At 41.6% G+C, this 9,808-nt stretch overlaps 1 protein-coding gene across 1 annotated transcript in view; it reads left to right on the top strand.

Annotated features, from left to right (window-relative positions):
* Positions 1-1,123: 1,123 nt before the first annotated feature.
* Positions 1,124-9,808, top strand: part of GCNT1 (glucosaminyl (N-acetyl) transferase 1, core 2) — an 82,834-nt gene continuing 74,149 nt past the window's right edge. The window contains exon 1 of the mRNA XM_011984090.1: positions 1,124-1,174. The gene's annotated coding sequence lies outside the window, so the exon portion shown is untranslated. The remainder of the gene's footprint in view (positions 1,175-9,808) is intronic.

Genomic DNA, 9,808 nt, shown 5'->3' with positions numbered 1-9,808 from the left:
CAGGAGAAGAGGGGATGAGGGTGTAACAATTTTGAGGGGTAGTAAATGATTCTTAGGGGAAATGAATGAACCTGGGAGACAGGAATTAATTTCTAAATTATTCTCTTTAGAATTTGAATGAGTCTGAAAGGCAGACATTGTTTTGTGAAAAAATTCATCTCCTTTTCTGTGATAGGTAAGGAGATTTCAGAGAGGGGATGGAAGACAATTGTGTTTTCTTTGTGGGTCCAGTCTTAAAGGTGATAAGGGAATATCAGAGAAGAGCCTCATCCTGTGCCTTAGGAGAGACAAAGTGTTGTTGGAGGCTGGAGGGTGGGGTCAGAGAGACCTTGAGGCTGCTGCTTTTATTTCAGCATACCAGAACACCATATTTTGGGGTATCATTTTTCTGAGCCCCAACATTGCCTTCTATACTGCTGCATGGTCTGTATAACATCTATAGTCATTCTCTCTTTTGATTCTCAGTGCTTAATCCCTTATAGCCCCCATCCCAATCATCACCATCTTATTTACATGATTATTGGCTGTCACAATATCCGCTCCAGAATATACACTCCATGACAATAGACTTTGTCCATGTTCATTACTGGATCACCAGAGCTAACACCTTGTCTGGCGCAGGGTTGTTACTAAATACATATTGGTTGATAAAATAAATGGAAAATAAATGATTTAAAGTGTAAGCTGGGCATAGTTTGTTTGTAATTCCAGCACTTTGGGAGGCCAAGGTGGGAGGATTGCTTGACCCCAGGGGTTCAAAACCACCTGAGCCCCATGGCGAGACCCCTGTCTCTACAAAAATTAGCCAGGCATGGGGTGTGGCTGTAGTCCCAGCTACTCAGGAGGTTGAGATGAGAGGATTCCTTGAGCCCAAGATGTCTAGGCTGCAGTGAGCCAATATCATGCCACTACACTCCAGCCTGGGGGACAAATTGAGACCCTCTCTCAGAAAAATTAAAAAGAAAGAAAAAGGGAAAGAAAAAATATAAAGCAATGTTTCCCTCTGGAGCAGTGGTACAGATCATACTGCTACATTGTGACTTACAAATTGAATCCTGACATAAAATGTACTGTCTAAAAACAACATTTACTAAATGAGTTGAGCAGCCACCACACAGTTGCTACTCTCTAACACCAGCACCTCTATCTTGCTGAGCTCCAGCAAAGAAGGAAGGTAAGTAAGGAGGTGTCTGCTAGTAACCATGGCTCCCACAAAACTGGTCCCAGAAAACATCTGGCTACAAATGCCTTTCCCAAGAGTGCGCCCTCTACTGGAGAAGTGAAGAAACCTCAGCATTACAGGCTTGATCCTGTGACACTCCATGAAATTAGATGTTATCAAAAGTCCACCAAATTTCTGATTTGCAAACTTTCATTCCAGTACCTGATATTAGAAATTGCTTAGGACTTCAAAACAGATTTGTGTTGTCAGAGCACAGCTATTGGAAGCAAGTGAGGTCTATTGTAGAAAGCAAGTGTGGTCTCTCATGTGGGACTTCCACCCTGGGTGCCATCTGTATCAAATGTGTAACAGTGTCTTTTTGTTTCTTTTTATATTTCATTTTTATTTATATTTTTAGAGACAAGATTTTGCGGAGTGCAGTGGCATGATCATAGCTCACTGCAGCCTTGAACTCCTGGGCCAAGTAATCCTCCTCCCTCAGCCTTCCGAGAAGCCAGGATTACAGACACCCAATACCAGACCAGGCTAATTAAAAAATTTTTTTAGAGAGAGGGTCTTGCTATGTTGCCCAGTCTGGTCTTGAACTCCTGGGCTCAAGCAATTCTCCAGGCTCAGCCTCCCATTTAGCTGGGATTGCAGGCACAAGCCACCACACCCAGCCCAAGTATGACTAAAGACATCCAGCTGCCATGCTAGATAGATTGAGAATGTGTTTAAGAATCCACTATGCCTGGGTGTGGTGGCTCACACCTGTAATCCCAGCACTTTGGGAGGCTGAGCCGGGAGGATAAATTGAGCTCAGGAGTTTAAGACCAGCCCAAGCAACATAGTGAGACCTCTTCTCTACTAAAAGTTAAAAAAAAAAAATTAAAAAAAAAAAAATAGCCAGGCTTGGAGGCATGCACTTGTAGTCCCAGGTACTTAGGAGGCTGAAGCAGGAGGATGGCTTGAGGCCAGAAGGTCAAGATTGCAGTGAGCTAAAATCACACCACTGCATTCTAGCCTGGGTGACAGAGCAAGCCCCTATCTCAAAAGGAAAAAAAAAAAAAAAAAAAAAAAGGAATCCACTATGAAAGGAAACATTTCATTCTCAAAACAAACAAACAAAAAAAACTCTCATCTTCCTGTTAGTGGTAGTTTTGAATGTTCAATATTTTTTCCTCGTGGGGTCAAAAAGTACCTAAGTATATAATTGCAAGTGGAAAAATAGGGGATAGAAATCAGATATTGACAGTTTTACCATTTTTACTTACATGCGAATTGTTAATATGAATGTGGAAATATAAAGCACTGAGGCAAATCAAAATGTTTTATTAAACAAGTGTCAGCAATTCACCTTTATAACAATTATAAATAAACTTGTTAGATTTTCCTGGACAATGCCAGTATTTGGATTTTTACAAACAAGTAAATGTTGGCTGGGCACAGTGGCTCACGCCTGTAATCCTAGCATTTTTGGAGGCCAAGTCGGGCAGATCGCACGAGGTCAGGAGTTTAAGATCAGCCTGGCCAACATTGTAAAACCCCGTCTCTACTAAAAAAAATACAAAAATTAGCTGACCATGGTGGCGTGTGCCTGTAGTCCCAGCTACTAGGGAGGCTGAGGCACCAGAATTGCTTGAACCCAGGAGGGAGGCTGAATGAGCCGAGATGGAGCCATTGCACTCCAGCCTGGATGACAGAGCAAGACATTGTCTCAAAAAAAAAACAAAAAACAAAAAAAAACCCCACAACAACAACAAAAAACAACCCACACAATTTAATGTCTTATTGATGGCAACTCAACTGTGTTTGTAGTTTTTTTTTTTTTTTAACAGGGTCTCGCTCTGTCATCCAGGGTGGAGTGCAATGGCTCAGTCACAGCAATCTGCAACCTCCACCTCCTGGGCTCAAACAATTCTCCTGCCTCAGCCTCCCAAGTAGCTGGGACTACACATGCACACCACCACACCCAACAAATTTTTGTGTTTTTCGTAGAGCCAGAGTTTTGCCATTATGTTAGTTCATTCTTAGGCTGCTATGAAGAGATACCCAGGACTGGGTAATTTATAAAGAAAAGGGGTTTAATTGACTCAAGTTCTGTATGGTTGGAGAGGCCTCAGGAAACTTACAATAATGGCAGAAGACACCTCTTCACAGGGCAACAGGAGAGAGAATGAGAGCAAGAAGAGGAAATGCCACACGTTTAAAAAACCATCAGATTTCATGAGAACGCTCTCACTATCATGAGAACAGCATGGGAGGAACCGCCCCCATGATTCAATTATTAATGCCTCCCGCTGGGTCCCTCCCACAACATGTGGAGATTATGGGAATTAAAATTCAAGATGAAATTTGAGTGGGAACACAACCAAACCATATCAGCCATGTTGCCCAAGCTGGTCTCGCACTCCTGAGCTCAATAGATCCACCTGCCTCAGCCTCCTAAAGTGCCAGGATTACAGGCGTGAACTACGGCACACAGCAGTAGCATCTTAATCTACAGTAGATTTCATCCATTCACTATGCAGATAGATAGTTCTTGATTTATGTCAATTTTATTTACAATGTTTTGGCTTTATTATGGTGAAACAATGACATGCATTCAGTAGAAACCATACTTTGAGTACCCATACAACCATTCTGGTGTTTTTTGTTTTCATTTTGGGTTTTTTTTGTTTTGTTTTGTTTTGTTTTTTTGAGACAAGGTTTTGCTATATCACCCAAGCTTGAGTGCAGTGGTGTGATTATGGCTCACTGCAGTCACTGCAGCCTTGACCTCCTGGGCTCAAGTGATCCTCCCACCTCAGTCTCCAAAGTAGCTGGAACTACAGGTACATGGCACTATGCCCAGGTAATTTTTGTATTTTTTATAGAGATGAGGTTTCTCCATGTTGCCCAGGCTGATCTCAAACTCCTGGTCTCAAGCAATCTGCCTGCCTCAGCCTCCCAGATTGCTGGAATCACAGGCATGAGTCACCATGCCTGGCCCAACCATTCTGTTTTTCACTTTCAGTACAATATTCAATAAATTACATGAGATATTCAACACTATTATAAAATAACCGTTGTGTTCAATGATTTTGCCCAATTGTAGACTAATATAATAAATATTCTGAGCACATTTAAGTTAGGCTAGGCTAAACTATGATCGTCAGCAGGTTAGGCATATTAAATGTATTTTTGACTTAAGGTATTTTCAATTTATGATGGGTTTAGCAGGACATAACCCCATTGTAAACTAAGGAACATCTACACTTTTCTAACTGAGTTGTCCACGATCACCACCACCATTGCCATCACCCTTGCCATTAGTCATCATGTTTTCTTCCTTGGCAGTTGCTACCACAGCAAATGTCTCCCCAAAGTTCATGTGTTGGAAACATAATCCCTAATGATGCAACACTGTTGGGAAGTGGGGCCTAATTGGAGGTGTTTTGGTCATGAGGGTTCCAACTTCATGAATGAATTAATACCAATTATAAAAAGGCTGACACTGTGAGCTCATTCTCCTGCTCTCTTGCACCGTCCCTTTGACTTTCCCCCATGGGATGATGCAACAAGAAGGCCCTTGCAAGATGCTGGCCCCATGACCTTGAACTTCCTAGTCCTCAAAACTGTAAGCCAATAAATTTCTGTTTATTCTAAATTATCCAGTCTCATGAATTCTGTTATAACAGCACAAAACAGACTAAAACAGAGGTCAGTCATCACAGTTACCAGTTTTGGCAAGATTTTAATGAATAAAAGAATCACTTAATTTGTACTGCAAAATGGCATGTTTTCTGCAGATCTGCAATGAGAAAGGAACAGATGATGTTACATTTTTTTTCTCATGCTTCCATGAGATGGGGATTCAACAACTCTTCTAGGAATAATATAAGCTATGACATAGTTTGATAAAATCCACAGAAGTGAAATTGATTTGATGCCATCATTAAAATTTCCACTGTGGAATGGCAAGGAATTTATTGAGATAGTGTCATTTTTGTTGTTGGTGTTTCTAAATACAATCTGAAATAATTTGTTAGATCAAAGGCTTGCTTTTCCCCCCTGAACAGGGTTGATTCACAGTAAAATTTACCACATCAGAACTATTTGTTGACATGATACTTTCTACTTTGCATTCAGAACTAGATGCTAGAGATTACAAAGAATGGTTTGCCTTTGAATCAAAGGTGTAGCGATTGACTGTGTAAACATTTTCTGAACTGCGATGGTTGCTAAGAAGCCAGCAGCAGTGGGGGAAGAATTGAAGAGGCTGCTTTGCCTTCCTAGTGAAATGAATATCCATCCTCATAGACAGGCAAAAATCAGACTGTAATATTTTGTTAAATCTTATAAAAAGTATCTAGTATTTCAATACTTTAAAAGTCCTTGCATTTTTCAAAAGCTAAGCAGAACCTGGAACCAAGGCCTGGGTCCTGGGGGAGCAGTCTGTGCAGCGGGAGCCTGCCTCGGATGCACATTGGAACTAGGGGGAAAAAAGTTGCTTCTACCTGTAGTGCCTCTCCAGCTTCCACTACTGACACAGCTTAACATTATGTCAACAGGCAAAGGAATAATGTTTAAAAGACGTAGGTCCATTTTCACAGAGGAAGTAATGAATGAATTTGGAACTGAGAGGCAATAAATGGATAATAGCACAGCAATTAATGTGGACTGGTGGACTTCAGGTAAGGCTGGATCTTGGGGTAGCCCAAAAAGTTTATAATAAATAAACTCTCTTTTCATCTCAAAAAAAAGAAAAAAAATAGATAGACAGGACCTGGGCCTTAAAGTCTTTCTGTTTCACAGAGCACTCTGAGTAATTTAAAACTGGATGATAGATAACTAAATCTCTTTTTGTGCCCTATTTAAAATGGAACGTTCAAAAGTTGCATATTGGCGTTAAGACAAAGATGATTCATTCACCCCATCTCAGAAAAGAGTAAAAATGAAACGAGCCATCTTGTAACTAAAATCAACACAAATGTATTTGGTCTAGAACTTTCCATAAAAAAGGACATCGAGGCTGGGCGTGGTGGCTCACGCCTGTAATCCCAGCTCTTTGGGAGGCCAAGGCAGGTGGAGCACGAGGTCAGGAGATTGAGACCATCCTGGCTAACACAGTGAAACCCAGTTTCTACTAAAAATACAAAAAATTAGCCAGGCGTGGTGGCAGGCGCCTGTAGTCCCAGCTACTTGGGAGGCTGAGGCAGGAGAATCGCTTGAACCCAGGAGGCAGAGGTTGCAGTGAGCTGAGATCATGCTACTGCACTCCAGCCTGGGCAACAGAACGAGACTCCGTGTCAAAAAAATAAAAAATAAAAAAGACATTGAACCATCACAAAAGTTTACATCAAAAACATCACCCAAAGGCTAGTAAGGAATAGTATTTTAATTTAATTTTTTTTTTTCAGACGGAGTTTTGCTCTTGTTGCCCAGGCTGGAGTGCAATGGCACGATCTTGGCTCACTGCAAACTCCTCCTCCCAGGTTCAAGCAATTCTCTTGCCTCAGCCTCCTGAGTAGCTGGGATTAAAGGCACCCACCGTCACGCCCATCTAATTTTTGTACTTTTAGTGGAGACAGGATTTCACCATGTTGGCCAGGCTGGTCTTGAACTCCTGACCTCAGGTGATCCACCCAACTCGGCCTCCCAAAGTGCTGGGATTACAGGCATGAACCACTGCACCCGGCCTTGATTTAATTTTTAAAATACTTATTATTTACTCAAAAAATGGACGACCAAGCTTATGTAACAGCCCAATGGGTTCATGTTGCCTGCTACCTAGACAGAGCCAATTTATCCAGACAGGGGAATTGCAATACAGAAAGAGTTTAATTCATGCAGAGCTGGCTGTATAGGAGACCTGAGTTTTATTATTACTCAAATCAGTCTCCCTGAAAAGTCAGAGATGGGGGTTTTTAAGGACAATTTGGTGTGTCAGAGCCAGTGAGTCAGGAGTGCCGATTGGTTGGGTCAGAGATGAAATCATCGAGAGTTGAAGCTGTTCTCTTGCGCTGAGTCAGTTTTTGACTGGGGGGCCACAAGATCAGATGAACCTGTTGATTGATCTGGGTGGTGCCAGCTGATCCGTCAAGTGCAGGGTCTGCAAAATATTTCAGAATATCTTAGGTTTTACAGTAGTGATATTGCTTCCCCAGGAGCAATTTGGGGAGGGTCAGAATCTCGTGGCCTCTAGCTGCATGACTCCTAAACCATAATTTCTAATCTTGTGGCTAATTTGTGAGTCCTACAAATGCAGTCTAATCCTGAGGCAGGAAGGAGGTTTGTTTTGGGAAAGGGCTGTTATCACCTTTGTTTCAAAATTAAACTATAAACTTAAGTTCCCCCCAAAGTTAGTTCATCCTACGCTCAGGAATGAACAAGGACAGCTTCGAGGTTAAAAGGAAGATGGAGTTGGTTAGGTCAGATCTCTTTCACTGTAATAATTTTCTCAGTTATAATATTGCAATGGTGGTTTCTATTCTAGCCCTTTGGGAGGCCAATGTAGGAGGATCACTTGAGCCCAGGAGTTCAAGACCAGCCTGGGCAACATGGTGAAGCCCTGTCTTTGCAAAAATTACAAAAATTAGACAGGCATGGTGATGCATGCCTGTAGTCCCAGCTACTCAGGAGGCTGAGGTGGGAGTATCACTTGAGGCCAAGAGGTCAAGGCTACAGGGAACTGTGATCATGCCACTACACTCCAGACTGGGTGACAGAGAGAGATCGTGTCTCAAAAAAAAAAAGAAAAGAAAACTTAAATTAGATAATAAATTTAAGAACAGGCTGGGAGTGGTGGCTCACGCCTGTAATCCCAGCACTTTGGGAGGCCAAGGCAGGTGGATCACCTGAGGTCAGGAGTTCGGGACCAGCCTGGCCAATATAGCGAAACCCCATCTCTATTAAAATTACAAAACATCAGCCAGATGTGGTGGTGGGCACCTGTAATCCCAACTACTCAGGGGTGGCAGAGGGTAGGGCTGAGGCAAGAGAATCGCTTGAACCCGGGAGGCGGAGGTTGCAGTGAGCTGAGATCACGTCATTGCACTTCAGCCTGGGCAACAAGAGTGAGACTCCATCTAAAAAAAACAGAACAAAACAAGAATAAATATTCATTGTTATGGGCTGACTTATGTCATCCCCAAATTCATAAGTTAAAGTCCTAAACCCTAGTTCCTCAGAATTGACTGTGTTAGTTAAAGTGAGATCATTAGGGTGGACTCCAATCCAAAATGACTGGTATCCTTATATGACAAAGAAATTTAAACACCAGCATACACAGAGAAAAGACCATCTGAGGACACAGGTAGAAGACAGCCATCTGCAAGATAAGAAGAGAGTCCTCAGGAGACACTAATTCTACCAACACCTTTTTTTTTTTTTTTTTTTTTTTAGATAGGGTCTCACTGTGTTGCCCAGGCTGGAGTGTAGAGGCACAATCTTGGCTCACTGCAGTCTTGACCTTCTGGGCTCAAGCAATCCTCCTACCTCAGTCACTGCGGGTACACACCCATGCTCAGTTATTGTATTTTTTGTAGAGACAGGGTTTCACCAAGTTGCCCAGGCTGGTCTCAAACTCCTGGGCTCAAGCGATCCACCCGCCTCGGCCTCCCAAAGCACTAGTATTACAGGCGTGAGCCACCATGCTTGACCAGGGGTAATGTACTTCTGACAGGGGTATAAATTGGTATTACCTTCTGAAGAAAAATGTGACAATAAATATTAACCTTAGAAAGTGAATACACTTTGACATATCAGTTATACTTTTGAGAATGAATGATATGGAAATATCAATGTTGTCAAAGATGTTTATTACAGCATAGGTTATACATGTGAAAAATTATAAATTTCCTAGATATAAGAATTAAAAGGATTAGTTTAAGAAATGTTAGCTCTTGGCATGTAATCCCAGCACTTTAGGAGGCCAAGGTGGGCAGATCACTTGAGGCTAGGAGTTCGAGACCACCCTGGCCAACATGGTGAAACCCCTTCCCTACTAAAAACACAAAAATTAGCTGGGCGTGGTGGTGCATGCCTGCAGTCCCAGATAGTTGGGAGGCTGCAGCATGAGAATTGCTTGAACCCAGGAGATGGAAGTTGCAGTGAGCCAAGATCATGCCACTGTAATCCAGACTGGGCAACAGAGCAAGCCTCTATCTCAAAAACAAAACAAAACAAACAAACAAACAACACACATTAAAAACATTAAAACACACATTAAAAACATTAAAAAAAGAGAGAGAGAGAGAAATGGAGAAATGTTGGCTCCTTAAGCTAAAATACCAAGTAGTCATTACAATTGCTCTTTTGGCAGGTCAATTAGATATACATAAAGTTATTTGTTTAATTTATGAGCTCTTTTAAATACAAAGTAAATGAGAATAATATGAATACCTATCACTGATTTTGAAAATGTTAATATTTTGGCAATTTGCTTTTTTTTTTTTTTGCTTCTTTTTAGAAAGAAATAGAATATTACAGATCCAGTTAAATAATCTTGGTGCCCCTCCCCAGTGGTATTTTCCTCCCACCACCATCCTCATCCTCTGAAAGGTAACCATTGTCAAAAATTCCCTTCACCCAACATTGTATTTTCAAAATACATTACTTTGAATCATGTAGCTGTAGCCTATTCTTTTTTTTTTTTTTTTTTTT

This window comes from Mandrillus leucophaeus, unplaced genomic scaffold (assembly GCF_000951045.1).
Source record: "Mandrillus leucophaeus isolate KB7577 unplaced genomic scaffold, Mleu.le_1.0 Scaffold260, whole genome shotgun sequence".
Classification (NCBI taxonomy): domain Eukaryota; kingdom Metazoa; phylum Chordata; class Mammalia; order Primates; family Cercopithecidae; genus Mandrillus; species Mandrillus leucophaeus.
This window is presented reverse-complemented; position numbering and strand designations above follow the sequence as displayed.